At 32.9% G+C, this 26,632-nt stretch overlaps 1 protein-coding gene across 2 annotated transcripts in view; it reads right to left on the minus strand.

Moving 5' to 3' along the window:
* The window catches only part of LOC118205143 (5'-AMP-activated protein kinase subunit gamma-1-like), a 552,717-nt gene that overhangs the window by 446,786 nt on the left and 79,299 nt on the right, over positions 1–26,632 (minus strand). Inside the window, exon 1 of one of the 2 annotated variants that reach the window (XM_085824011.1) lies at positions 25,068–25,420. The exons of the other annotated variant lie outside the window; for it this stretch is intronic. The gene's annotated coding sequence lies outside the window, so the exon portion shown is untranslated. Of the gene's footprint in view, positions 1–25,067; positions 25,421–26,632 lie in introns of those variants that run through there. 2 annotated transcript variants of the gene reach the window in all.

The raw sequence follows: 26,632 nt of genomic DNA on the forward strand, positions 1-26,632 counted from the left end.
GATTTAATATTTAATTTACTGTAGGGAAGATGAGTGAAGTATGTAAATCTCAATTTCGAAAACAAATACAACTTTATATTCTACTCAATTTGCTAACACGATACCGATTAAATAAAGGGTGAAAATAATAGTTGATAAAAAAACTGCATTTTGAATTTTCTGGGCTCTTTGTGCATTTGAAAATGCTTGGTGATATCTAGGTTCATATTATTTCATGTACTCTAAACATCGTAAAATTCAATAAAGCAAAATATTTTAAGAATGAGTCTTTTTTTAATTTAAACTACTTTTAAAATTTTTAGAAATCTCTCTTTTGTGTATTTTTCCGTACGCAAAAACACATTAATAAAAGCTCCTACGGAAATATAGAAAATACAACGATTATTCAGAGAATCTAGATATATTAAATTGCTGATGTGGGATAACTCATAAAATAACCCAGGTAAGCCAGTGACCAATAATCAGGTAACCCAGTAACTCCCAAAAGAAAAAAAATAATTGAAAAAATTAACATGAAACTTGTTTTGGCATTATTCTCCACCTAAATAATTCTATTTCATTTCATTGTGTTATGTAAAAATATAGATGTAATTTTTGAAGTCTTATAACATTAGCACAATCAAGTAATTTTTATTCATGACGAATCTGTGGAGTATTTTACACTCTATATTACACTATGTGTGTTATTATGTACATTATTTTCTTTTATTGTTAAGACTTTTCTGAATAACATGTCGTAATTTATCACCTTAACTAGTCTCCAGGGTTTGTAATTATATTTTAGGAAATCACTCAGTCTTTAAGCTGCAATTTTAATTCCATTTGCTTATGATTTCAGATGTCATCCCTAGCAGAAATTCTGTATAAGTTTTTCTTGAAATCCGAAGCATTTTCATTTTCTGTACAAATAAAATATCCCAACAACAGCTACCACCATTGGATGGTTCTAATTTTTATTTTGTAAAAAGCAACAAATTGTGTACTGTAGTCTACACATCTGCTGCCTATGTTCCTATTTCCTATCATTTCTGATTGTGGAATTGTGGTGAGTTTTCCTAATTATGTATTGTTTTCAATAGAATGCAAATATGAAAAACTAAATTTGTTGTTTTTTGATAAATAAAATTTTTGTAGTCTTAAACCATAGCACGCATAAAAATATTTCAGTTATCAATGGTAGTAAATGAGAATGTTTTCTTATTATCCACTTCTTATCCATTCGACTGCTGATGAATACTAATTATGGAAGATGGTAATAATGTTTCTCAGCGTGAAAAATTTGTGACCATTTTATAGAAGGTTTCTCACTTTAATCTGCTCCAGAATCTTCGGATGAAGTTATCATTACATGATGTATCATCATTTTTTTCTTCATATCGAAACTGATTGGGAAACTGCATTTTTTTCCCCTCATTTGGAATAATTGTTCCTAGTAGCAGCATAACTACACACAAAGGAAACTATTTATAATTGATATTCTCCAAGCAGATTTAATAAATTAAGATCAGTCAGTTTATTATACCATTGTTGTATAAAGAGTCAAAAATGCTTTAAAGCAAATGGGTGGTATCTGAGTATAAGTGTGCATTTAATTACAATAATTAACATTTATTTATTGTTTTACAATGGTTTACAGTAATGTTATGTTTTCCTAATAGCTAACATGTTAAACAACAGGTCTATTTTGCTTGGTTTAAGGTTGGTTCCTAGGGACCAATGCTATATTTAATATGTTAAGAAATGACTGATGAAATGTTAAATTGATAAAAACAAGTTATTTGTACATAGAAAACAAACACCTAAAATTTTCAACTTCAGGTTGTATTTTGTGATTATGCATATGATCCATGTGCAAAAAATATTTTAAAATATAGTATTAAAAACAAAATTTACAGAGTTTAAGAATTTATAAAAAATATTCATATTATGCAACATAATCTAATGTTTTGGACAATATATATTAAATTGTAATTTATCAACCTAGATAAAATTTTGATTAAAATATCTAGTGGTGAGCTATTAACAAAGAGCACACACTTTATTTTATAAAATCAAAATACCAAATTACGTTTAATTTTTAAATGTTTTAATTTTTTTGTTTTAAATGTTTTAATTTTTACAAAAACGGAAAACAAATAACTATGCATGATAAAAAATAAAATAAGAAATATCATGGAAATTACATAAAATAGCAAATAAATTTCATGAAGTGCACAATTTATGCCAGAAGTTGCCACTCACTGTTTTCTTCTCACCTCAGTTGATCATTTGGAAGGTTTTAAGAACCAGCAGAGATTTTTCAAAACGTTTTTACATTCTGCTAAAGGTTTCTCCTTTTAGCATTGTCTTTAAATCTAAAACTTATTGTGAGTCAAAGAAGGTCTTACTGTGGAAACACTTTTCATCGAGCTTAAAGACTGCTTAGCTTCACCTCTATTAATACTAGTAGTCTTCATAATACCTATACCTTCCTTTACACTATTAGGAATGCCATTATGCAGTTTTCATGTTAAAACCATCTCAATGGAAATCCTAAAGTTATTTGTTTATATTTCATGTTTTAATGTAAAATTTAATGTTTGTTAAAGTACGGTTACAACATGCAAGACTTTTTTTCCTGGAATAAGTAATAAGCAAACAAAAAGAACACGGGGTTTTCAACTGCACGACAAACTGAGCAAAGAACGCGTGCACACTTCGTACATTTCATCACTGAAGATATCACAATAAACTTTTTGTACTCCATTTAATGTTGCAAAAACCTAATATTACTGATACTAAGATGGAGATCATCAGACCAGATAAGCTAAGCAAAATGTGTCCAAAATCACATTTGTTACGATATAAACCTAACTATCAGTGTTCAGCAGTCTTACTACACATGGGCTCTTTTTCAGATGATTATGAACTGCATTTACATTGTAAAGATCTTCACATTTTACACTCCTCATGTTATGCTACTGACAATTTTTCTAAAAATCTATTTGTTAGATGCATTAATCCTTCACACATCCTTCTTTCCTAACATATTTATGTACGTTTCTTATGTGTTGAAATTGGGAAAGAATTCCAGATTTTAGTAGATAAACAAAACAATTTAATAAAATTTCATATTAACCTTTTCAAAAATACAGTATATTTGAGATTTTTACTATCAATTTATTTAACGTCTTACATTTCTTAAAATAAAATATCACACAAAAATGCAATGCATTTTAGAAAAAGTTCAATCAGATTATAATTTGTTAGTATCAATCAAATTATAATTTGCTAGCTTTTTTCTAATTGAGCTGAGAAGGACTGAAAGTGTTTGATGAGTATTTCTTGTGTAGACAGTATATTTAAGAGTGAGCAGTTCTTAAATGTGAAATTTAACTCACTAAATGAATACCAATGCAAATTAGTAAAGTTTACTTTGAATAAAATTCTGCATTGGCTATTACTATTAAACATCTTTTTCATATAGATTGCAATAAAAAGTGCTGACTTTTATTTACATATATAATTGGTGTAAATATTTTTTATATGCATATTTTATGTAAAGATAGCATTTGGGATCAGATGTCCATCACATATTTCTTTCTTCATCTTATTTACTTTTTATTTTTATTAAGTAATATTTCACATGGATATATTTGCGGAGTGTCCAACATATGTTTGTATTTATTTCAAATTCTTTCAACCAGGTAGTGAAATTTCAGAATTGCTTATATTTGATCTAACTTTGCAATGAAGATTTTTAGAAGAAATCGACGATGCTTTAATTATTTTGTACAGAAAATTGCGTGGCAAAATATTTTCATTCATCTTGCTTAAATCTTAAAGCACGCGAAAGGTCATATGACATGACAGAAATATTACTGTATGCCCATTGGTCCATCCTAGAAGCCCCTCTCTCGGTGGCTATACAGATGTGCACTTGTGAAATATGCTTCCCGGCTGTCACCTTGATCACATTCGGAGGAGAAGGAACGACTTGCAGAAATTTAACAGTTGTTGCCTACTGCAGCGTGTATAATTGTCAAGGAAAAGCTGGTTGTAGCGCCTCATTTCACAAATTAGAATTTCTCCATACTTTTATTTTTGAAACTGAGATTGATTTTTAAAAATTTAGCATATTTATCAAGCATAATTAGCGTTCCAAATAATTTTAAAGCTATTGCATGCTTTCAGGGCTGGCTATTTTTTTAGCTTTTCCTATGCTGTAAGGAAATTGTAACTACTTCTTTTAGAAAATAATATTTTAAATCTGAACTAATAGAAAATTTCAAACAAGCAATTTTCTCTTGCAATTTTTATGCCTTTTTATTGGTGTAAATAAGTAAAAAAAAATAAAATATTTAAAAACGAATTTTTGAAAGTTTTATTTAAAATTCTAAATTGTGTTGCTTTTTTAAAATTATAGATGAGTATTATAGCACAATTTCTGTAAAGGAATTTTATTTCAATTATATTTCATAATACATCATAGTGATAAACACTTTTGACATCTTAATTTTTATACATTTAATTCTAATATTAAAATTGTATTTAACCGTAATAATTAATTTTGCTTGTATTTTATAGTGATTATTTTTAAAATTTATTTTTAGTTCTGCATACATTTTTTTTATTTACTGTTAATTTAATTTATTAGCTCGAAGCGGCATTTTGCGCTCTTTCAGTATAAATGTCCGTGTCTCCTTGCAAATTGTTGTTACCAAATATTATAGCCCTTTATTATATTTAAAGAAATTAAATAATGAAGAATCTGCATGAATGTTTCTGTATGTTTCTCGCACTGTGACAAAAACGACGGTATATAGAGCCATCAAATTTTGAATTATGTAATCTTCCACCCGAACATGGGCATCTGGACGGCCGAATTTCGAATTTGTTTTAATCTATTTCATATTTTGTAAAACTTTAACGAATTTTTTGTTAACAGACTCAACGAGTTCAAGGCGTGCAATCGTAACACTGTACGGAAAATTACATTTTTATCTCCCGTGCGGAAATTCTAAAGATATGCTGTTTTCAAATGTATGTGGTTTACGGGCGAAGAACATGATATTCAATAAATATAGGTAACACACAAAACGTTAAAAAAAGGTTCCTTTTGGGCGTAATATAAAATCTGAGTGCTTCTAGATTTTATTTTATCTTTTTTTCACCCTTCATTACACTCAGAAAATTTTATGTTCCGAACTTTGTAAATTACTAAAATAAATAATAACTTTAATGTTAATAATTTAATGATGATATAATCAAATAAATGATCGTTTTGTAATGTTATTATAGTTTTGAAAATCAATATCTGAAAATATTCATTAAATTTTTAAAAAAATTATCAGATCTTGTTTAATTTTACCTTATTTATTTCAAAGCATCACGTACTATCAATCTTATTTAATTTTACTTTATTTTTACGCAAAATTAAGTTCATAAATTTTGTGTTTAGAGTTTTTACCGTTTTACTAAAGTAAAGATGTTTGTACAAGAATTACGCGTGAAAAAAATGTGCGAAATGCAGTAAAAAGTGCTTTAATGAGATATATTAAATCCCATTTGAAAAAAAAACTGTGACTTTCATAATCTCATCACTATACAACGCATCACATTTAATAATTAAAAACAGTTATGTGATACAAACGCCATAGGTTTCAGTGTTAAAGTAAACCAGATCGTCTCTACTCTTTCTTGCGGACACGTCGGTGACGCGCGCCCCGCCCACTGGGTTAGTCTATCTCTTATAAGGTCCATGGTAAATTTATGATGACGTCAGAGGTCATGTGACCATGCTTAACTATGGCGTCACAAAAATTATGTGATCTCTGACGTCATTTGAGATTTTTGCGACTTTAGTTGAAAAATTTCTGGCAACACTGGGTTCTATCGTTTTTTTCTCAATACGAGGAACGTACATATATACATACATACATATAAGATTCTTGATTGTTTATTTTTGTTTTAAATAATATATGGCGATAACATTTGGTGGCAACAATTTAGAAAATTGATTCGGACAGAAGATATCGACAAAAAATACGTTCCATACAAATAGCACGCACATCTGGTGTTAAAAAAAATCGCAAATTTTTAAAATGCAATATAATAACAACAAATCAAAAAACGTAAATCAAAGGGAGAAGAAAATGGAAGCTGCTTAAGTATACAAAAACCAAACAACACAGCTGTGTTTCCTTTGATGGCTCCGCCCTACATTCGCAGGTGTTTGATTTCATGCACTTTAGGAATGAACCATTGAAACTGTATCATTTCGATAATACTCTATACGGTAAACAACGAAAATTAACGAATCGCTTTTGAGTTCAATGTAAGGGACAAAAACAGAGGCAAGATCAAAATCTCAGACAATTTTTATTTTCAAGAAGGGAAGAACGGAAGAGAAACTGTTTTTCACTCTGCGTAATTCTTCCATATGTTTTCCTAAAATAATATTGAAAAATTTAAATGGAAAAAAACTGAAAGGCTTCAGATCTTAACAATCACCTAAAAGGAATTCTTTAAAGTTTAATATGGTTTATCAGTAGAAATTATCGGTAAACATGGTCCTGGTAGAATAGGGAAACATTTTATAGGATATTAAATGAATATGTATTTAGACTAACATGATATATATCTTCGATGTATTTAAAAAGAAAAAAATTTTGTAATGCAATTCTATAAAGATATTTCATGCTTTTAATTAGGTATATCATAAACTAAATGCCTTTTTATTTAAATCAATCAGATTAAAAATTTTTAAAAATCATATTTTTACGATGTGCATCTATTGCCTTTAAATAGTTTAGTTTGTTAATTAATAAAAGGCAGATTAAATATGAAAGAATAAATCTTACGTTTTTCCGAATGGCAAATGAAAAGTGAAAGAACGTAAAATCGCATTTCGGGACTAATAGGCATTTTGGGCTAATAATAATAATAATATATTGTTACGTTATTTTCTTTCTTCACGTTCGTACGGGGTTGGTGTGGATTTGGAGTGAATAGCGACGATACTACTTAATGAAGTATCGAAGCACACTTTATTTAGCCAATATTAATCAGGACAGCTCCAATAACACTTTTTACAGTCGTCGAAGATCTACTATAAACACGCTGGAACAATCAGCGACACAGCCTTCACACTGTCAGGCAATAACGGTGGAGACAGCTTCCTGCAAAGCACCCGACTTTGCTTTCCGGAGTACAGCTCCCGACTCTGCTTGGTCGTTCTCGCAACTGCACGTGCTCTCGAGACTCTCCACGCTACAACTCGCGATGCACTCGACGACACACGAGCACAGCTCCCGACTCTTCGGTTCAGTCGTTCCCGGAGCTCAACACGCTCTCTCGAGGATGCACTAACCGCGCTACACTAACAGACTCCTTCGGTGCACTCGACAACCCACTCGGCACTCGCTGCCTGGCTGTCAACTCGATCGACTCCGCAGGGATTGACTCGCTAGACGAGACACACTGACTGACTGCGGACCAGCAGGGTTTATATAGCTTTCGGCTTGTGTTCGAGAACATTCTGGGCTAAACCGGTAAGAATACGTTCCAGAAGGTTCTCCATCCGTCCATGGGGTATCGCCAATTTTGTCGCCAAATGGGCGATTTCTCGCCAAATGTGGTAACTCTACCTTCCCTTGCCATTTTATGACAACCCTAAAACTGGTTTGCGGGGAAGCTATCTTACCGCGCCTGGACATTTCGTAACAGTATACTGCATTTCTATTTTTCCTGCTTTTTCACTAGTCGGCAAGGGAAAATTATGAGAATCTTTTCATTTCCTAATGGGTCGGTTAAAATACGAACTGAAAAAATAAAAACACTAATAGATAAACTACAGGCAATTATTCCAGTATTAAGAGAGAAGAAAGCATGCCAAAGTAAAATATAAAATTAATCAAAGCAACATTCTTGTGTTTCGCGTAGATTTCAGTCAAAACTCTATTGATTTCGAAGGATCAAAAGCTCTTAGGCTTGTTACTTTATCATTTTCTCTTACACTCCCAGCTTTTCTTGCCCTCTTTGGTTTTGAAGAATTTGAGGTTCGTAAGTCAGGACTATTGCTTCGTCATCGTTTTTGTTGCATTCCTAGCTTTACTTCGCCTCTTTGGCTTTGGAGAATTTGAGATCCTAAAGTCTCAGGATTGTTGCTTCATCGTTTCTATTGATTCTTAGCTTTCCTTCGCTTCTTTATTTTTGTAGAATTTGAGGTCCTCAAGTCTCAGGATTGTTGCTTCGTCATCGTTTTTGTTTCGTTCTTAGTTTTTCTCCTCTTCAATTTTGCAGAATTTGAGCTCCTTAGGATTTGTTGCTTCGTTATCGTTTTTGTTACATTCCTAGCTTTTCTTCGCCTCTTTAGTTTCAAAGAATTTGAGGTTCGTAAGTTTGGATTGTTGCTTCTTCATCATTTTGTTATCTTCCTAGCTTTTCTTGGCCCCTTCTTGTTTCCGAAGTCCTTAAGTCTCAGGATTGCTATTCCGTTACCGTTTTTCTTGCATAAATATCTTTTCTTGCCCTCTCTGGTTTCAAAAATTTAAGGTCCGTAAGTCTCAGGATTCTAGCTTCGTCAACATTTGGCTTCGTTCTTGAAGAATTTGAGATCCTTTCACACATGCGGCTGTTAAAAAAGCTATAAACAGAGTCATTGACTCCGCACAGGATATTCAGGCAGAATCGCAGAGGATATCTCAATTAAAAGACTTCTGAGAGCACTCCAATTATAATGCTAGCTCTGGCATCGGTAAATCATTTAGAAGATACAAAAGAGGGAAAATATAGAGGGTGCGAATTCAGGTAAGGTAAATTTTAAGAGTATGTCCAACTTCTTTTTGTTCAGTGCTGTAATTCTTCAAATGCCTAAATTCATTAATCGCTTAGCGCTTTACAGGTTGATAACGGGCATTAAGGTAATCAAAAAGCCTATTGGGTGCTCTTAGCAATTGTTTACCTTATTAAACCCTCTTAATTTTTGGTTCCGGAATACAGGAAAATTTCGGACACATATATATTTACTTAGACTATTTTTTAACATGTTTTCATAAATTAAGCAACAAAAAGTATAAAAATGTTGATAAATACAAAAACCTGACGAGAAGTAATTCGTTTATATTCATAAACTTAGTAGTTTACAGCTAAATACTGAATACATTCCATCCCTGAAACTACAAAATCTCCCGGGGGGGGATTCTCTCCTCTTGACGACCTATGTTCCATAAAACTGTATCGATTTCGAGGTCGATATGATTAAAAAATTAAACAGTTTCTCCTTTCCAGGGAAAAGGCACATTAAGTTCGATATTTTTGGCATATTACGTTTTTCCTCATAAAATGGCACAATTTCCCCTCTGACTGAAGGAAATGGATCTACAGCAGACATCGCTTAATGCGATTCCGGTTAATGTTATCATTCGGATATTACAGCCAAAGTTCAGCAGTTCGTACACGAAAACATGGAATATACATCGCTTATCGTTATTATCCATTCGGTTAATATGATCACATAATTTTTTTAACTAAAGTAAAGTTGTCACATAAGGTCAAAATATATTTTAAAATTCGCCATGTGTCAGAAAAATGTCACCGAGTAGGGGACTATGTCAACAAACAGCTTGTTTTAGATTTTAGTCAACCATTTAAAATTAGGTAAAAAAGATACTAGTTTGGCTAAGATTTTGGATAACTCTATCCATTTTGAGGATAATAACACAAAAGTCCTTCTTCTTTAGAAGCAAAAAAAATGTCTTCTCCCCCCTTCCCGATCCTTTAAAAAGAATTCCCCAGAAAACAATAACTCATTAGGCTTTTTGAAGCAGGAGACTTGAAAAATGGGCAATGCCTTGGCTGCGATTCGAACCTGAACTTCTAAAACACGCGCCGAAGGCGTTACCGTTACACCACGAAGGCATGCTGTAAGGACAGAGAAAATACTTTGTAACATCTAAGCCAACCTAAGATTGCTTTTCTGCATATTTTAAAATTTTATGAGTACATTTGCATGTTCTCTTCTACTGAATGAGAGATGCCCTCCGAGTATTAAGACTAGAGGTAAAAAATTGTTTGCCTTTTTCTAATAAAAATTCTGTGAAAGTACCTACTTATATGTTTCGTGTTGCATTTATATCAAATTGATTACCTTCCATCGATATTTTAACGGATATTTTTTTCTCCTCGTTTAATACTGTCAAAATAACCGTAAACAGCTGGTCACATTAACCGGCATCTACTGTTTGTAAGTTCGTCTTCGAAACTGATATGAAAACCTACACCCATTTCCGAAAGAATTTTTGCGTAATTGCTACTGTCCGCTTATGACTGACACCCCTCAGGTGTTAAGTTGGAATTTAGTCGATAAAATTGCCGAGCTCCTTTTTATCTCATTTTTAACAATATTACAAGGTAAAGACCATTTTGATAGAAATTCGAGAACAAAGAATACCGCAGTTTAAACCCAAATCTTCAGCTTAGAGCAAGTTGTCCTTGATATCTGGAGTAGCTGCCATTTAATCTTAAGTCGGTTTTGATGACGCGAAGCGTTAAATGTTATCAGGCTTTTATGAATAAAACTTAACATAAATGGAACAGCGAACATGCATAAAACCGAGATAAGAAAGCGGCTTGCAGTAGCAAAATAAGAGCGGGTATAGCTTCATCGCTGTGTTCTGCAGAAAACATTCTACATCAAGGTCTGAAAAAGAAATGCGTAGTCAAAATTCTTTCCTGTTTAGCCATCTTTCTGCCACTGTTGCCAAGCAGAAATACTAAAAAAAGTTAAATTATTATTTTTGTATGATTTTATATGGTTTGTGTTTTTATTAATTTTATTAGCACCAAAGTTGCTATTAATCCCTAACCTGTTTTCAAATGTCACCCATGTGTTATTTTTAAAGAAATAGTCGATAAAATTGCTGAATTTGAATACAGCAATACAAAAAATAAACGGCAACACAAATAAAAAAAACATAACACAATAAACGATGTATTTTCCATGTTTTCGTATACAAAAGGGCGGAACTTCGGGAATTTGACAACAATATCCGTAACCGCGACCACATTAAGAGGCGTTTAGCGTATACATTTATTTAAATTTTTTTTTAATGTGTTTTATAAATTGCACAACAAAAAGATGGAAAATGTTGATAAATACCCGAACTTGAATAAAAGCAGCTTTTTTATATACATAAACTAAAACTAAGTACTTAACAGCAAAATACCCCCCCCCACACACACACACACACCCGACTGAGAAACCCTGGTTAAAAAGTCCTGTCTTTGCAATAATTTAGTAACATTTCTTTCCTCGTTAAAGTAAAATTAAATAAAATAAAATTTCTAATTGCAATTGAATTTGGTGGACAGGCAATTAAGGATGCTTGAATTAGACAAAAAAATTTTTAGTTTTGATTATCCATTTAACAAATCTCTTAAAAATCATTTAAGCCTTTCGTAGCAATCAAACATTCTCTCAATGTTTTCCTTCGTCGTTTCCAACAGCTATAAGTAATTTCATTTAAACTCAATTTTTTTTATTTTTTTTTTTTTGTCGTTGTTGTTGTTGTTAAAATATTATTTTCACTGGCATTGTAAGATCGTCTGGAATTGTGTCAATCTTCAATAGTCGCAGCTTAATGTGATAATGGTTAATGTTATTATTCCGATGCTGTTATCGAATTGCCGAAGTCGTTGGCACATGGAACCACTGGAAACACATGGCTTATTGCGATAAGCAATACGGTTAATATGTTCAAACTATTATAGAATAATTTATTAAAATTTACGTTGCCAAATAAAAGACAAAGTCACTAGATACGGTCAACGTAGATTATAAACACTGCTAAGTGAAAAGTAAAGTCGCCCAAAAGACTGGTTTCGATTTCAGTCAACCGTTTCAAATTAAGGGGGAAAAAACCTGGTTTAAAGCAGATTTTCAATCATTTTATCAATTTTAACAGAAATCAGATATAGGTCCTCTGTTTTTCAGGAGCAAATAATAATAATAAAGTCTGCGGAACCTAAAACATCAACGCCAATCTAAGGTTTCGGCTGATCTTTACAATATGGTAACTGGTAGTTTGGCGACATTTTGGAGGCGATAAAGGTTACTACCTGGGACTTTGGTAATAATGTGAGCAGTACTCAGTTCCGACTGCGCATTATTTTGTGTGAGGGAAATGAGAGATCATGTGATATGTCATGTGATATTAATGGACGAATTACGGTTCTTTAATCGGAAAAGGGGGGAAATCGGGAAAAAATCTGGAAATTTTGTATTTGCCTTTACTCTGTGTTGTGTGAAACAGTGTTCGTTAACTTTTGGATCCCATGGCCCTAACTAAAGTGAATTCGAAATGCGTATTTAGTGGGATTGAAAGGGGTAATAAGTGTTTCTTTAAGGTTGTGCGAGATAGAAGTAAAGATGTTTTATTAAGTTATTTATTTTACCTGGTACCTTGGTGTGAACTATAAGTATGATTTTAAAGATCCTGAAACAGAAATAAGAAAAGTTTATCGGACACGTAATCAAGATTCTGAAGAAGAATAGGTAAGTTAGTATTTTTAATTATTTGAGGATATTATTTTTATGCATTGTTCTAAATGTAAGGTGGAAGTAAAGTAATTTGCGTAAACGTGCATGGAAATAATTTAAATATTTGACACTAAGTATTTGTAACCATTTGTAATGAAGTAAAGGTATGAATTAGTTAGTGACGTTTGTAATATAATAGATAATGTAGAGGTAAACGTTTTCGGATATTTTATTTATTTTATACGGGGAAATGTTCATATTTGGAAAGGGTATGTACTTTTTCGCGATCAGGTAATTTCATATATGTTCTTTTTACCGGGTTTAAAGATTCAGAAAATTGTTATGCATTTTCGTGAATTTTTTCTAATTTATGAGAAAAAAGCAGTGTACATGGATATAGTGAAGAGTGTGCGCAATGCCATTTTTGTGCAATTCTGGGATGTTTTTTTAAGTAAAAATAAGTCGACGTGTACATGGTTTAGTGATATTTTAATTAAATGATAGTTATTTTGTGAATTTTATGTTTGTAGGAATTTGGTATACGTTTAAGTTGAAGTAAACGTGCATGGAAATAATTTAAATATTTGACACTAAGTATTTGTAATGCTTGCGGTATGAATTCGTTGGTGACGTGTATAATATAATAGATGATTTAGAGGTAAAAGTTTTTGGATATTTTATTTATTTTATATGTGGAAATGTTCATATTTGGAAAGGGTATAAACTTTTTCGCGATCATGTAATTTCATATATGTTCTTTTTACCGGGTTTAAAGATTCAGAAAATTGTCATCTATTTTCGTGAAATTTTTCTAATTTATGAAAAAAAAGCAGTGTACATGGATATAGTGAAGAATGTGAGCAATGCCATTTTTGTGTAATTCTGGGATGTTTTTTTAAGTAAAAATAAGTCTGCGTGTACATGGTTTATGTGTATGTGTTATTTTGAAAAACGCGTAAGGAGTATGGTATTGTGCACTTTTTCCCAATTTTGCAGTGAATATTTGTCATGATTAAGCAGTTTTGTTAGATAAAATTTCTAGCATAAGTGTAATTCGGCTAGTAGATTGTTGGAAGAAGTGTTCAGTAGATAAAAAGAAAAGAAACATGTCTTTACTTCGTGAAGACAAAATGGCGGCGGGGGAAAAAAAAAAAAATAGAGGGTTGCTGTAGGAGAGTTGGTCGGCAAATTTTCGCCAAAAAAACGCCAAGTTACCATAATGTAAAGATCAACCAAGGTTTCTTTTCAGCCTAATTTTAAATTTTATATTAGTATGGTCTCTTCCAATGCGGGATGCCCTCCAAGTATTAAAATTAAGGGTAGTGCATAGGTCATACAATTTCAAGAAATGTTATAAACCATTCGTAAATGAACTTTCATATTAAAGACATGAGTTCATAAGGTATTTCTCCCGCCTTCCTAGCGCGCCTTCGTGGTGTAGTGGTTCTACACGCTGGGCCGGTATTCCAGAGGTCCGTGGTTCGATTCCCAGCGAAGGCGATTGCTTATGTTTCATCTTGCCTGTTTCCAAAAAATACCTAGCTTATGTTTCATCTTGCCTGTTTCCAAAAAATACCTAATGTGTCTACAGGTTCATACACAGACTTTTACACTCTCATGCTGTGAAAATACCTGTAAGGATTATTTAAATTTTCCAGAAGTTATTTTTAATTTTGAAACCTTTTCCTTTATTCTCTTGTTTCCCACCTACAATTCCCTGACAGAATGAGTTTTCAATACCGCGTTTTATGTAAATGAGGTAGAACCAGTATTTAATGGAAAGTTCACTCATTTCCGTAGTTCCTTCACTCACTTTGTACTTTCCAGTTTATCCTTTAAGAAGGGATATCTCTGATTTATTCAGAATATTATCATAATTTATTAAAGAATCATTTCATATATAATTGTATAAGAAACAAAGTTATTTTAGTATGCTTAATCCTTCATCATTAAGTTGTAATACACTAAACAGAAATTCACATATTTTTTTTTTTTTTTAGCCATCATCATGCTCACTGAAATAGATAATTATTTGAGCTAATTTCAGGAGACCTTTACTTGATGCAAAGAATATCTCAATTTTTTCATTTTTTAAAGCACTTATTTGCATATTTTAAAAAAAAATTAAGTAATTTAATTCTTAATTTCAATTAAAAATACATGTTAAATTTTGCCCATTAGCCATAGGTCGCACTTTTTTTAAATGCAAGTTTTAAATGGATCCTTTTCAGAACTAGCAACCTTGTAAAAACAGAAAATAAATATTAATAAAATAAAACAGATTTATATAAATTAAATGATTTCAGTTTATGCTTGTTTCATATTTATAAATCTCAAAGAAATACCTTGAATTAAGCTGAATTAATGAAATATACCTATAACTTTTTGGATACTGCTTTCCACTTGCTTAATTATGGTAAATATTTTACTTACTTTTATCGCTATATTGCCTAGAAATTTTTAAGTGTATGCAAACAATTTTTTACAAAAGAACAGTTTATCTTGATCAAATGCACAAATTATATTCATAACCGCTCATGAAACTTAAAAATGAATAACAATTAATACATAAAAGCATTACTTTATTTAACACCGTTACAATTCATAAAAATAGTAACAATTGATTTCTTACTTTTCATGAAAATTATAAAACAAATTGCTTAAAACGTTCAAATCATAGTTTAAATCCTAGCGTAATATCATTGCATGTTAAGGAACAAACATACCAGTCATAAACAAAAAGATTAAAATGTATTTAACATAATTTGATTATTATTAAGTCCTTTCTTTCACATCTGAAAAGAACATACATGACACTGTAATAATTTTCAGCATATTTATCAAATTACATTAAAAAAAATACTTGAGCGTGAAAAGTAATCCCAGGAATCTTTTTAGAAGTTCTGTTTGTACATCCGTATGCAACACCACATCCCATTCTTCAAAAATTATGGGGGAAAAAAATGTTGCAATGACAAGTTTTCCTAGCACGTATCACAGCAGTTGCAGTAATGTTGCCCCCGAGGAATCACGGTTTGAGTTGAACCTTCCCTCCTTCTATTCTAACCTCCTTGCTGTTGTTCACAGTGTTTGGGCTGGTTTGGTCGGCGTCTGCTTAAGCAGGCCTCTCCTGTTGCCATTACCTTTAACATCGGCAAATTATGTCATCTTTTTGGAGCAAGTTCTACCAGGTTGACTTCATCCTGTGCCACAAAATGTGAAACGCAACATGTGCTTTCAACATGATGGGGCGCTTCCCCGTTATGGATGATATGTTATGGAAGACATGGGTGTGTCATTTAGTCATTTATGATTAGACGTGGTGGACCGGTTGCTAGACCTCCACGCTCTCCGAATTTGAGCAGCGTGGATTTCTTTACTTAAAGCTATTGTGTATGAAACACCTGTCGTGTCTGAAACGGATCTGGTTGCAAGAATCATCTGTGCTGCTACAGATTTACAAGCAAATTCTGGTGTTTCTGACGTTTCCACCAATCCATGGTCCGTCCGTATAATGCACGCACCGCTTGTAATGGCGGAAACTTTGAACACATATCGTAGCATTCTGAAATGGTATTTACTACAATGTTATGTAATATTTATGAGCAATAAATACTTCTGGTTATTTTCGTCTTGTCTCACTTCATTTCTTCCACCTCTGATACCACTTTCCTATGACGTTTTCGGTCATGGCAAACGGGCACTAAAACGGGGTGGTATGCAATTCAAAATTCTTTTGACGTGCTGTACCTACCCTTAAAGTTTGTAGGTGTATTTTTCGAAATTTTTAAAAAGACAAGGTATCTAGTACTGGTAAAAGGGGCGCATGGAGCAAAAAAGGTTAGCAACCACCTGGTTAATGTTATCGAAATAACCGTGGATAAACGTGATCCCATCGAGTAGCACTTACATTTTTACAAATTTTGCTCCCTATCTGAATATACGTAAATTTTTTTCTTGATAGTACATTGAGTTAAAAATCTTAACATTTTTTCCAATCGCCTTACTTTTAATTTTCCATCGTAAGGGAATTCTACCGACAATCATAAACCGTTTACTTTCATTGCGTTGACGGAACCAGGTTGTACATTTTTTTTTTCTTCGTTTTGGATAGAAAATAGACTTTTTCCTAGTCATTTAGCACTCATTTTGAACCCATGCTTGATCGAGAGTCACAATGAATTTCCATTTATCTTTTGTTAAATAGTTTTCATATATGATTCTACAAATTGTTCTGCATTGAACAACATGGCTAGGCAAAAGCTGGTGAGCATTATGTACTGTAGCTTTTTTAATTTGTAAATCTTGCTTAATTGTGTTTAGAAATCTACTTAAAGACTTTTCAACTGATTTCTGCGTCGGCGGATTTCCTCTCGTAACAACGATTTAACTGCAGAAACATTAGAAGCAATTCCTACCTTTAGCTGGTTTTCCCTTGGTGTCACCTTAGCATGTAGAAGTAATGGTTAACGGTTTTTCCCTTTCGGATTAATAATGTTGCTTATTTTTCGATTAGATATTTTAATAGCAATTCACGGCTTGTTGACATATGACATTTTAAAGAAGAAACAATTTAAAAATTGCATGTGATATTTTGCACTTCAAATAATAAGCTGTTGCCGGAAATTTTTATTCCGAAACATTTCCTTTCCCTTAAATTTTTTATCGAAATCGTTCTAAAAATTTGTGAACATCCTTTATAGTTCACAACAGAGCAGCAATTAACAAATTAATGAATTTCATCAACATTTGCAAGCAAAATCGTGCTAATATTTCCCACAGGCGCAAGGTACCGACTGCATGAAACACTTAAGCACTGAAGATCTATTTGTTGTGTTAAAGTTTGCATAATTATGCAACAATTTCAACAGCTAAGCACTGAACAACGATTTTGCGAAACGTAACATTTTCTAAAAGCATACAAAGTTCAAAAACATAAAAATTTCCAAAAGTGTCCACAATTTTGGCCACCACTGTATGTCGCTGACTAGCGTTAAGGATCCATCTAGAAGACTTACACGGTGGGCTCTTAGGTTACAGGAGTACGACATCTATATCATCTACAAGAGCAGTCGGGCAACATTTCGATGCGAATTCATTATCAAAGAAACCCTTTGTTTAATCAACCAATTGAGAGCAACGACGACATCTCTCTCTCCTCGTCGTGAACGGGCTGGCTGCATGGGCGTTTTCGTGGTTTTTCCCATCTGTAACGTGTATATGAGCCAGTTTCCCTTAGAAAGTCCTCCACGAAGGCATCCCTTCCCTTAGGCAGATAGCCCTAGTGTGCTTTGCCTTAATTAAATAAACCAAACCAAACCCTCTCCTCGCAGCAATCGCAGATTACCGAAAAGAGCAGCAAAATGATAAACTATTGAAAGGCATCTAGAACTCTCTAGAGTGGTGACGCATACCAAAATTATCAAGTAAAAATGGTATATTGCACAAAAGAACCTATGATTCCCACGGAACAGCAATGCCTTTTGGTAGCACCAATACAACTTCGTAGCGATGTTCCAAGAAGTCTTCGTGATGGTGCTACCGCCGGTCATCTCGGATTTGTCAAAACGTACGACTAAATTAGAAGAAAATATTACTACCAGGACTTATAATAGGAGTGAACGATGGTACGTATCACACTTTCTAGACGGACTTTCTAGAATGCCAAAGACGGAAATCATCCCGTAACTTCCACCAAGACAGCTTCATCCAATAAAAATCATGACATTCATTTTGCGAACATTGGAATAGATCTACTTGGGAGCTTCTTTGTTACTCGAAATGGGAACCGGTGGATTATTGTTTACACAGATTACCTTACCAGATTTACAGTCACATAGGCAGTACCAAATCTGTGACCAGTGAAATTGCGAAATTTATAATTAAAGAAATCGTACTGAACCACGGTGCCCCCAAAGAAATGATAAGTTATCAAGGACGTTAATATTCTTTTCCAATGTTGCTGAAGACATCAGTCAGCCACACGTCTCATCTTCTGACGACCGCCTACCGTCCACAGACCAATGGTTTAAAAGAAAGTTTCAACAAGATACTGACAGACATGCTGTCCACGTACGTAGTCGTTGACTACAGGAATTGCAATACCATCTTACCATTTATGGCTTTTGCCTATAATAATTCAGCAAAACAAGACACAACGGAATTCAGCCCACTTTTTCTCGTTCATAGTAAAGATATCCAGACTTCCCTCGACTTGATTTTCCATCTAGTACCGAAGATCGCTACGGTAGTTACGTGCAACATCTGATCACCAGAGCTAAGAAGATAGCTTGCAAAACTCCACATACTCAAAGCGCAAGTCCCAGACAAGCGCTGATAAGACGAGAGTCTGGGTCTTCATTCCAATACGAAAGGTTAGATTATGCGAAAAGCTCTTAAGACGTTACTTTGAACCGATCGTATTGAATAACACGACAATTATCTGACGTGACATACGAAGTAGAAATATGTAACAAAATAGGAAACAACGGAATTCAAAAGACATCTTTCACATATTGAGACTGAAAAACCCTATCTTGATTCAAAAGGACAACCAGACGATGGAATAACTCCCAGTATTTCCAGGAAACCTATTACAAGAAGCCAAACCAGATCGCAGCGGTACTGCTCAAGAGGGGAATGTAGAGAAAATTGTTTATTGCAACCGAGTATATCGTGGTACAGTAGGTAAGATGTCGGATTCAGAAACCAAACCCGAGTTCGAAATCATCAAAGACCTAAAAATTTACTTTTCTTTAAAAATTCCCTTCCTGTTAATTTATTTCTTTTATGTTCCATTTATTGGAGAATAATCTCCAATTTTTTACAACCTTCCAAGTCTAAAATGATCTAGTTCGTTCATCAAGTATATATAAGAGGGTACTTATTCAGTTCGAATAATAAAGTCGTAAGCTGAGCTTTAAACATCACTTCATCTATGCGAAGTTCACAAAATATAATATATATATATATATATATATATATATATATGACAACATAAATAAAAAATAGTAGCGACTATAACCGTTATCGCCATGTATTATTTTTAAAGAAATAATACCGCGAATATAAAAAAATGTATAGCGAGACTTAACATTCTATTGCAAATTTTAAAGATAGGACAAATTGTTTAAAATATTTTGTAATTTTGCTGTTGAGTTTCATGAGGCGTGAGTGACGAAAAAACAGTATTTAATAAAGTTGGAAATCTGATGTGGACACAACATGACTTCCTCGTACGGCGTATTAAACAATACACACTTTTTCCTGCACTTCGTTTAAACTTATTTCCTCGAATTTCATTAGATATATATTTTTCATTCAATCAGTTCAGTTCTCACTTCCTGGCAACGCAAAAATACATGAAAACTCAAAACATCTTCATTAAAAATTATGACTACACAAAAACCTAAAACGCCAAATACCGTTAAAAACAGTTAAAAAAAAAAAGTGTTCTAACAAAATCAGTGTTTCTATGGCAAAACAAGCAATTCAGTCAGTGAACAAGAGACAAAATTTTTGATGCATAAAATTGAAAGTTAACTTTAGTTCCCTCTGTGCAAAAAGACATTGAAATTGGTGCACGAACTGACTTAATTCACTACTTTACTAAGAGTTTCAAAAGTAAACAAATGGCGCTCTCGTTAGGCCTAGCACACTTTTAAATTGTTAATAATTTTACAACTATTGCATGTAGATGGAATATACAAACAACATAATTCAGTCACTTTTAAAGCATAAAATGTACAATTCACCAACATATAAGAATACAAAAATAGAGCTCATCGAGGCAGGCATGAGGGTTGAGTATATAGATATATATGTTTGGATTGCGGCCAATTGGAATAAAATAGGGAGGTGCACAACGGCTAATCGTTTTTGAGTTTACCCAAATACATATATACCTACGTATGTCACGAATAAAATCTTTTCTGAATCCATTTTACAATCCGTTTTTGAAAAAAGAGTACTTTATTCTGTCCGTACGTACAAATGTCACGCAAAAAATCGTTTAAATGGATTCGAGAGTGGTCAAAATGGGTATTTCTGTTAAAATACGGTACCCGACATTTTTCGCGATTACAGTAGGCAAAATTGTGTAAGACATCTTTCTAAAAAAACTGAGCATCGATATTATGAGAAGAAAACACTGAAAAAAGTACAAAAATGTATGGCAGCATTTAACACTCTATCGAGAATTATTTTTAAAAAAATGCTGCTTTTAACTATTTGGGAATTTTGCTGTTGAAGTTTTATGTGACGTAAGCGCGAAGAAAGTGATTTTTATTAGTTAGAAAAACAATTAATAATTAAAAAAGTAGTCAAAAACATTCAGTTCAAAAAACGTTCTGCATATCATCTGACTGAGAAAACTGAACATTGATAAGCTAAACTAAGAAAAAAAGGAAAAAAATTAATTCCAACCCTTCACATTATATCGAATTGTAACATTTGTGATTTTGCTGTTGAATTTTATGTGGCGTAAGTGGGAAGAAAGTGGTGTTTAAAAAGGCAAAAGAACTTGTATAAGCAGGAGTGAGTGCAAGAGTGGACTGGTTAATTGCGATCTCAGGGAGAGCATAAAAAAACCTTAACAGACCTTCTGGTGCAACGTTTTAAATTCACACATCTACAAAAGAATTTACACGTGACCCAAAAGCTATTTAATTGTTGTTTCAGAAACATGAAAGCAAACTTTTAGCCAGAAACGAGTCTCGGTACATTAATTTAGCTGAAAGTGCACTTTTCCAAGTACACAAATAAATACGTCTCCAGAAGTGACATCAAAATATTTGAATTTTTTAAACACAGTGAGAAAAGTACCGAACTCTCAGTGTTCGCTCTCCAGATGCGCGAACGGCCGTCGACTGATTTTGTGTGGCTGTGCAGGCGCTTTTAATTCCCGCGCAAGTTATCGATCGCAAGATTGTCAACATTGTGAATATTCTATACTGCCAAATAACGAAGAATCTGTATGTATGTACGCATGTTTATCGCACTGTGGAGTACACGGTAGCACCTAGAGCCACCAAATTTTCAATACACGTAGTTCTCCACCCGAATATGAATACCTCGAAGCAGGAATTTTGAATTTCGAATTTGTTTTTTATTTATTTCGTATTTTCTGCGGATTTAATGAAATTCTGACTAAAATCTCAGCAATTTAAAAGCTTTGTGTTACCACTCTGCAAATCGAAAGACATTTATTTATGTTTCAAATTTAATCAGACAACTGATCGATGTAAAAGAGGTGGGCTGCCGCTTTGCGGAAATACACTATATTTGTGCTTCGCAAAGTGGCAACACACTTCTTAATCGCACTACGGAAAAACGGCGGCACCTAGAGCCATAAAATTTTGAATACACTTTTGAATTTTCCACCCAAAAATGTGCAATTCAAAGCTTGAAATTTTAATTTCGAATTTGCTTTTTATTTATTAGCCCAAAGGGGCTTTAGGACAGAAGGGTTGTTAGTCTCGAAACGGCAGTTTGCGTGGAATCACTAAAAGCATTGAATCACTTTTCAAATTGTTGCCACCAAATATTATCGCTCTGCTATTTCATTATTTAAAGAAATTAAATAATTAAAAATTTGCATAAATGTATGTATGTTTCTCGCAATGTGGAAAAACAACGGTACTTAGAGCCATCAAGTTTTGAATAACGTACTCCTCCAACCCAATATGAGCACCTGGAAGACTTTGTAAAACTTTAACGAATTTTTTTTATCAACAATCTCAACGATTTCAAAGCGAACAGTGGTAACACTGTAATGAAATAAAACATTTTTATATCCAGCGCGCGGGACAGCCTATCGAAAATTCTAAAGCTACCCCGTTTTCAAATATTTTTACCTAAATGCTCTCAAAATGTGTGCTTGTGTGGGAAGGAGGGATTAAAAAAAAAAAAAAAAAAAAACCCTCTTTGGCCATAACATAGAATCTAGCGAATTAAAGAAACTTTTGAGTAAAACATAAGCCATATAAAACTTTGTTTTGCCACTAAGCGTAAATTATTTATATTTATAAACAGAAACTCAGTGATGTAAAAGAAAAGCATTGCCACTCGGCAGAAAGAAAAAATGTGTGTGTGTGATTATGGCAAGCCTCGAGGGCTATCTGCCTAAGGGGAGAGATGCCTTCGTGGAGGACTTTCTAAGGGAAACTGGCTCGTATACACGTTACACATGGGGAAAACCATGAAGACGCCCATGCAGCCAGCCCGTTCGCGGGATTCGAGCCTCGGACCGAACTACCAGTGTTCAGCGACTTTACCGCTCGGCCGCTGGTTGGCCCGCAGAAAGGGGGAAAAAAATGTCTTTCGAATCTAATCAACAAACTTAGCGATCTGAAAGTATTGCCACTGCATGAATTTAAATATTTGCTATATATATAAACATCTTCCAGCGGGCAATGTTTTGCTATTCAGCAAAGCGTACGATAGTATTTAATTTTACTTTCAAATTTATTCTGCTATTAATTAACAAACTAAGCGATTCAAAAGCAATAAAAGCAGATTCATTTCAATTATTATTAATTACTATGAAATTACATCAGCTGGATTGATTAAAATTATTGTACACAGAAAAAATATAATTATATATTAAAATAGTTATTATAAATATAATAACTATTATAAATATAATAATTATTTTAAGCGGCTGGCCACACAAACGGTTAGTGATTTAAATAATTTAGAAAGCATTTCTCCTTCTGTGTTGAGCAACTACAAGAAAAATCAGTGAAAATATTCCTCAAATATATGACAAATTTTCTTTTCTGTTTAACTAATTAATGTATTAGTAGGTGACTAATAGTCTTAATTTTCATATTTAAATTCCTATATCGATGATTATAAATACAATGTTTTAAAATTTCTGAAAAATTGCAAATGCTTTTGCTGAATATATGATTAATTATGTTCCCTATTTTTCTACATTAAATTAATTAGCTTCAAATAATTAAAAAAAATCTTTTTACATTTTAAACTGAGAAATGTAACTATTATAATTGTATTAATTTGCTTCCGATACAGAAAAAATTAAACAGAAATTAGCATTCTCTATTATTCTTGCATTTGCACAATGTGTAAATATAGCTGCGAACTTCAGAAATAAAACTGCTTGGCTGAATATTGGGATTCTGAGGTATATTTTATAAATTAATATTCTGAATCTCATTCATGAATAAAATATAAAAAAACTTCAGCAATTTGTACATACACACATCTTAGACGAGATATTTCGACCAGATTGAAAATAGTTCTACTATGTGCAGAAAGGGAAAGTTTGACTAAAACAGTTCTTAAAATATTCTTGCTCAGATCTTCAGTCATTATAGGATTTGAGGGACTGTGAAAAAATAAGAACAACTTTTCTGGATTCATATTTGCAAGGAAACGCATTATTCTTCTGCACTGTCAATTAATAATTTTACCTCGAAAATGTTAAAATTTCTACTTATGCAAAGTTGTGTGAAGTTTAGATTTTTTCAAACAGGGATTCTCGGCGTTTTGATTCCATCGACACCTTTTAAAAGAATGGTTTCTCTCCATCGACCGCCTCACACTTTTATCTTTAATATAAAACACACTTACTTTACACAGCATACAATACACTTTACAGAGCATACAATATAATCATAGCACATATAATTAATTGCACAAGAATAACTTTAAAGGGAACAATTAGACTAAGAATATAAACAAAAGTTTTGAAAAAATCGATTTATTAGATTTATGTTTTATTATTCTTTTTAATTTTACAAGTATAAACAAATTTTTACGAAAAAAAAAATCACATATAAACACACATAAATGTTCGATTTTACACATTTCGATTGCAAAAATGTTCGATTTTGGCGAATGAGATTGCTGCACTCAACGCATTGAATCAATTTTTTTAATATTTGACACACTTGCTAAATTTAAATTTTTATAGCATTTCGTCCAAAAATATTTAACCTGTTTCTTGCATCAACAATTTATACATTAAAAAATATTACTGATTTTTTAATTTTATTGTATCTTTGCCCTTATATTTATTTTAAATGACTTCTTTCTTACTATGCGATATAACTTTATATCAACAAACAATTATTATTTATATTGAATTTTATTTATATTTCTGGGGGGTAATCAATGGAAACTTCAATCAACTGCCGATGCATATTCACCTATCCACCCACTGATCATTTAAAACTTCATGGACCCCCACGAGGTGAATATCAACACTAAGAAGCCTCTGTTTTGAATGTTAGGTTATTTTCATTTGGTATTATTCACACTGTGTCCTGATTGGATGATTATGTTGCTATAATTATAATAAATGTCATCTAGCACTTGAATGATTCTTTCAATTTAAAAACTTTCTCATTTTGATATTTTTTGTAACGCAATAAACTGCAATAATTTATTAAAGATTATTTTTGTAAAATGCTTTTCCTCCCACCTAGAAGGGGAAAAAAAAAAAAAACACTACATTGTTAATATAGGAATGCTTTCAATCGTAAACAAAATATTCGATTCCATGAAAAATATCCAAACTTACCAAAATGACTCACACGAGACAGCTGCTAAAGTCGCCACTTTCTCTGTAAAACAAAAACTTGCACGCAAGAGTAAATTCAAATCACTCGAACTCGGCCAAAATACAACAACAACACATTACACGAAGTTCGCACCTAATTACATTCCCCAACTGGCAACAAACGGGGTAAGGCGGGAAGAGTTGAAGTTCCTGCTGGCGCGTTTGCAAAATTTCGATGATTTTCAGTAGTGATGATGTCTTTTCAAAGAAGCGCTGGACACCGAGAAAGACGATGATCATGCGAACAATCTAGAGGAGCTAAGCACAACTGTTGGCATACGCCGGATGCACGTGGGACCACAAGATTCTACGTTGCTTTCTAGTGGATGAGACACACCTACCGAAACAGCCGACATGCAGAGCATGCGCAAAACACCTTCTCTTGAGTACCAGTTTTGTTCTTTTCGCACTTCGGTTGAGGCTTCCTCTGGCGTAATTGTGACCTCGATCTTCGCGCAACGGAAGAATTTTCTACCTAAATAGATTCTTGTTTGGATTCGGCTCTTGCGGACTTACCTTTTTTTTAGCTCCATAGCAAGAAGGTTAATCCTCTCAGCGTAATAAAAAATAGGGGAGGAGTCGACGTACCGCCTCCTTTTATCATAATCGATCTGTTTCCATTGAGGAAACCACTTTTCCTGCAGCTGACTTTTTTTAAGGTTTCTTGTCAATGTTTATCAACTGCCTGTAATAGACACAAGACAAATTCATGCTGATGTTTAAAGGTTTTTATGTGTTTCAATAGCGATTGACACATCAGATCGTCTTCCATCCTTTTTGGCGTTAAATTCGATTGTGATAAGATTTAATAGGTCGCAAAAGACAAACTTCACTCTGAAATCTAGCTTAAGGGTTTCTCAGATGATGCATGACGAGCGTAAGATAACTTCTTGAAATATATATTACATTGCCTTTTCTTTAAAATCAATGCCTGTTAAAAATACTTTTGCCTTTTTAAAAAACTCTTCTAAATAATTTAAGGTATTTTCTCCCTCATTACTCTATTTATATATTTCTTTACATGCAAACTTTTAAGTTATCCTTTGTGTATGGACCAAAAAAAGACTTTTTTTATTGTTTATTGTAAAGTGGATATGTAACACAAAATTATTAACTTTAATTTGCCAATAGTCCTTTTTATTTCCCGTTTTAATCTAGATATCTCCCCTTTCTGTTCTAAAAATTGCAATTGTTTTAATAACTTTCGGTACTTAACCTTTCCGTTTCGGGTTTGCTCACGTAATCCTCCTGCACTGTGATAGCTCGTATACCAATCGCAGATACAGAATTGAAACAAAGAAATCAAACCTAAAAATATACTAATGCGTAGTAGTTTTATATAAAAATGTGTATGTGTGATGCTAAAGATGTGTTTTTGCGTAAGATGAAATCAATTCACACTTTAGTCATGGTCGAGAAAAATCTGCTGCATAGACGACTGGAGCCAAAATCACAACTGGCTTGACCGTGAAAACATCATTATTATTTTGGGATGGAAAATTCTTCAGAAATACATTTTATTTAAA

Source organism: Stegodyphus dumicola, chromosome 9 (genome assembly GCF_044657685.1).
Source record: "Stegodyphus dumicola isolate Sdum_Otavi_A_Nest chromosome 9, ASM4465768v1".
Taxonomy (NCBI): domain Eukaryota; kingdom Metazoa; phylum Arthropoda; class Arachnida; order Araneae; family Eresidae; genus Stegodyphus; species Stegodyphus dumicola.